This window comes from Schistocerca gregaria, chromosome 5 (assembly GCF_023897955.1).
Source record: "Schistocerca gregaria isolate iqSchGreg1 chromosome 5, iqSchGreg1.2, whole genome shotgun sequence".
In the NCBI taxonomy this organism is placed as follows: Eukaryota; Metazoa; Arthropoda; class Insecta; order Orthoptera; family Acrididae; genus Schistocerca; species Schistocerca gregaria.
Window position 1 is genome coordinate 487,260,430 of NC_064924.1, and position 5,251 is coordinate 487,265,680.

A 5,251-nucleotide genomic window follows, 5' to 3' on the forward strand; every position below is an offset into this window, starting at 1 on the left:
TGGTTCGTAGTATGATGTGTGATTATTACGGGCGGCGTTGCATGCTCTGCAGTGTACTCCCGTTCTGCCCGACAAGGTTGGTAAGTATACTCTGCTCATCATAAGAATAAACCTGATGTAAACATTACGCCACGTATTCTTCCGCGTTTAATTGAATCTCATTGGATTTCGGTTCCCGTGGAGTGGACGCCAAGTTGTGACCAGTACAGTTAAGTACGATCATACGTTTTATGCTGCGTTACACGGACATAGATTGAGCGTTAATGTGCGGGACAACAGCTTTAGCGGCGCATTTAACTTGGACAGCACTGGCCAACCAGCGGTCCAACTAGCCTGTGATGATATGAGCACTTGCGGTTCAGGCGTAAAAAGAGACGGGCAACGAAAAATGTAGCTTCCAGTGTCATTTAATTTTTAAAGAGAATGAAATAATACTCAGCAAAATTCCAGCACTGCCGAACGCTTCTGAGGTGACCAGAGGGAAAGCATAAAATGTTCTCGTTCTCATTTGACATAGTATAACATTTACAGACAAGAGTGATGAAAATTCCCAACTTAAGCACAGGGTAATTTTTTTGAGCGTGCCATGTGTGATACAAAAGTGTATTTCAGGGATTCCACCGTACTGTTGAATACTGAAGCCACTGAAGGTACTAATTACAGTCAGTCGTCTGGCAATCTTAGCTCCTTCCTTATCCGAATCCGAGAAATACATTTCAGTACTGGAACTGTCATCTGCTACGTAGATAACGAGAAGATCACCAACATAATCCACGAAGCCACCGAGGCGCCACATTTTCTTCTTTCTTTAATGACGTTTCATTCTATTCCATATCCCGCCAGCGTTCGGCAGTGAGATGAAAAATCTGCGTGCGTTAGATCCAGTACGTCTAGCAACTTGTCTTTGTTATTTCTAGGGCCAGCTCGCTTGACTTGGCTCCAGATCAGTTCTGTTGTGTTCATATTGTAATGGTACAGTAGAAAAAGTAAAAATGCAGCATTTGTATGATGTGGTCGATGCTGTGAAAATGATTATTTTTCATGTTTCTACAACACATCTGTGTCATGCAACAATGAACATAGTCAAAATAAAGAGTATTTAGTTTTCGTTTTTGCCTTAAAAAGTCAAACTAATATGTTTTCTTAATTAAAGCAACCTTTGTTAACAGTCTTTCATAAAATATCGACAACTTAGAATTTATATTTGGAATGAAAACACGAATTTGCATGCAATATGTAATTAAAAACAAGAAGATGTACGTTATTCATAAAAAAATGATGATGGATTTTACAATTACGAGAGTAGGTAATTCAAATTGAGCGAGAAAAAATTTGATTCACACGAGACTTGAACCAGCGAACCAAGTGCTGCAGTAAGTCACCAACCTATGGCGCTACCGATTCTGCTGTGTATAAACTTGCATTTGCGTTGCAACTGCATCCTCCCTCGGAAAACTTCAAAGCCGATTCTTCTTTCTTTCTTTCTTTCTTTCGCTTTCGCCATAGTCCCACATCGTATAGCAGGGTTGGTGTGGCTACAACGGATTTGGCAATGTTAGTATTAGGGATGGCCGGATGCACTTCCTGCCGACACCCTGTACCCCCCCAGGACGGAAGCAGTGTACCCCAACATTCTGTGTCTAGTGTAAATCGTGGAATAGTGCGGACGTGTTTCAAATGTCTGCGACGCGTGTAACTGAGGCGGAACGTGGGGACCAGCCCGGTATTCACCTAGCGGGATCTGGAAAACCGCATAAAAACCACATCCAGGCTGGCCGGTACGCCGGCCCTCGATGTTAATCCGCCCGATGCGTGGTGGGCGCACCTATGATAATGCTCCACTGAACACGTCTGTCTCCCGGGCGGACGACATCGATGCTGGGGATGCCCCTCGCCCCCCCCCCCCCTCGCCCCCTTGGCGGGGTCGGCTCCCTCCTCATCAGAGTGATGTTGCCTGACAGGGAGTTTCCAGTGCATCCCCAGTGTTTGAATCTCCAGTCCTCCTGGCGATGGCAGTTTTCCAGACTTATCACATAGCCATGGTCAGTGTCAACACCACAAACTACCTTTACTCCATGACATGCTGTATGCCGTGGACGTTGACGTAGCTCTCCTACAGGAGGTGTATGTTGCAACTTTCTGTTCTCCCCATGGTTTTACAGCACATGTCTCTCATGCTTCCCCTACTGGTAGTGTGGTGGCGATCCTTTTACGTGACGATATCCTCGCTGATGCTGTCACCTATCTCTCTAGCGCCAGAGGTATGATTCTCACGTTTAGTGGCGTTAGGATCGTCAATGTCTATGCTCCATCTGGTTCAGGCAGACACTGTGAACATCCCACATCCTTCTCAGAGACGCCTCTCTTCCTGGGTCGGCAGGATGCGTTGATCATGGGAGACGATTTCAACTGCATCCAGGCACCCAAATACCAACTACTACGTCACTCGCTGTGCGCGGCGCCAGCGACAGTTCTCCAGTACCTCAGCATACTGGATTCTTGGGAGCATGTTCATGGCGACCGTCCAGGGTTTACACATTTCACTAGCTATTCTTCCAGCCGACTCGATCATGTTTACATATCCCGTAATATTGTCAATGCGGAGCAGACTGTTGAAGATTGGTACACTGCTTTTTCCGACCATGACGCATTTATCTGCTCCATCAATCTCTGCCGCCAAAGGTTCTGGTGAGGCCTTGCACCATGGAAACTGAACGCAGTCCACCTTACTTCATCTGACTGCCAGCAGCTTATCGAGACCTCGTGGGCAGCTTGTCGTCGGCGCCGTGATGCCTACCTGTCTGCCCTGTCATGGTGGGTGCTCTGTGCGAAGCCTGCTCTCCGCAAGGCCTTGATTGGTTACAGAAGGGAGGTTTCGGCGTAGCTGCTACGGTCTCTGGAATTCTGTTTCACCATTCTCCGGGAATGTATTCGCCAGAGGGCCAGAGCGCCAAGCTGACATCTTCTCTCGTCACTACCTTAAAGGAGCTATGGTTAGGGCGCGCTCACACGATGGGTTAGTGCAAGAGCTTCCATCTGTGTATCATGTCATAGCGGAACGTCGTCACCGTCGAAGGAATTTGACTAATGTTCTTACGACTGATGACGGAAAGCATTTTGATACCCAACAGGATATCGGGACTGCCCTCCATCCACATTATGCTACGCTGTACTCTGAACAACGTTACCGCCCTGTCAACATTACGGTGGTCTCCACACTCTGCTGTGGCTCTTCCCGTGAATGCGACGATGGATCTTATTGCTAACGTCACGGAGGGCGAAGTCTATGACGCTATCCAGGCGTATTCAACAGACAGTCCGCCTGGACCTGACGGCCTCCCACTGTGGTCTTATCGTACATTTCGTCCTCTTCTGGCGCCAGTGTGGACAGAAATTTGTCAGGACCTTATGTTACCTTTTGTGCCCATTCCAGTCGGTTTCCTCGATGTTTTCCTCATTCCCATCCACAAGTTTCGGGGTATGTCATGGATATGCGATTTCCATAGTTTGACGTAACTCAACAGCAATACGAAGATCTTTACCCAGCTGTTGGCTGCTCGGCTTAAACGGACAGCTCGGTACGTGGTATCCCCCGATCAAACTTCTCTGGGAGGTACCAATAACATCCACACTGTCCTTGCCGATATCGGGACATAATCGCTCTTTCTCACGCACGTCGTAGGCCTGGACTTCTGGCAGCTTCTGACTTCAGCCAGGCGTTCGATCGCGTCGACCACGACTACCTGGAAGGGATGCTCCGCAATATGAGCTACCCTAATACGACTGTTGCCATAGTAATGTGTCTCCTTCGTGGAGCTACGTCTCGTGTACTTTACAATGGTCGCCTTACTCCTCCCCTCTCAACCCGTCGATCAGTGCATCAAGACTACCCACTCTATGCACTGTTGCTATGCGTCCTCCATCAACGCCTCTCTGGGATCTCTCTCGGTGACCATGTATTCAGCTGCACTGAATACGCAGAAGATCTCGTCATTGTTCTTCGCAGCGGTGCTGCGTTAACGAAATCGAGCGTCATGGCTATGGGCGCGGGACTTCCTGAAGACAGTGCCGTTTCTTTGCGTGTAGCTGATACACTCTGGTGCTAAGGACTCTATTTCGCAAGTGATTTGTGGCAGACAATAGCCCTTAACTGCAGACTTTTACTTTCCCAGCTATGAGCTGGGCTCTTAGATCACCATCTACGAGCACTCGATCTTCTGCAACGCCCTCAATATGTAAATGTATATTTGGCGTCACGTATCCCCCAAGTGGCACAGACACTTTCTATTCCGCCATCCATGACCCGCGGCATGCTAACGGTATTGGGTTACATTGGAAATGAGGTATACTCTTTCAGTTTTGAATTGCGCACTAATTATTCTCTCATTTCCATATTTGTAGGAACTGAGGGTCTTTCCACACTTGCCCTGTTTAGCTGTTCTACGCCACTATGTATATCAGTGTGTGTCAATCTACTTTTTGAGCCTTTTAATATGTGCAAGGTGTTATTAATCATTTGAGTTTTAAATTGGTTTTCTAACTCAAGTTCCTTCAGGTTGAGACCTCTAAATATCCAACAGCAAACTTCAATGTGTCTGTTCTGCCATATCTTTTGCCTTTTTTCTTGCCTTAGTTTTTTCTATTAGATCTGTCCATCTTCTTCCTATTAAACTTATGAGTTTTTTAACGTGTTTTGTAGATGAGACACCAGTCCATCGTACAACCACCAACCTGGAGGACCAAGAGCTTTTATTTTAGATCTCTTTACCTTAGGTTGCCTTCACGATGCCTTATGAGGCCTGTCTGCCCAAGTTATAAGCCTTCTGCCCGGGCCTTTACATGCCACCGTTGATTATATCCTGCTGCCGACAGACACCATAACCTTGTTTCTGTTCCTATCGCATTTCGTGAGTAACCTCTCATTCCAGACAACGGCCTTGCCGCAGTGGATACACCGGTTCCCGTCGGATCACCGATGTTAAGCGCTGTTGGGCGTGGCCGGCACTTGGATGGGTGACCATCCGGGCCGCCATGCGCTGTTGCCGTTTTTCGGGGTGCACTCAGCCTCGTGATGCCAATTGAGGAGCTGCTCGACCGAATAGTAGCGGCTCCGGTCACAGAAAACCATCGTAAAGACAGGGAGAGCAATGTGCTGACCACAAGCCCTTCCTATCCGCATCCCCAGCTGAGATTGACACGGCGGTCGGATGGTGCCGATGGGCCACTTGTGGCCTGAAGATGGAGTGCTCTC

The 5,251-nt window shown here is 47.8% G+C and overlaps 1 pseudogene; it reads left to right on the forward strand.

Moving 5' to 3' along the window:
• The first annotated feature begins 4,927 nt into the window (after positions 1-4,927).
• On the forward strand, positions 4,928-5,045 carry LOC126274445 (5S ribosomal RNA; annotated as a pseudogene).
• Positions 5,046-5,251: the final 206 nt, after the last annotated feature.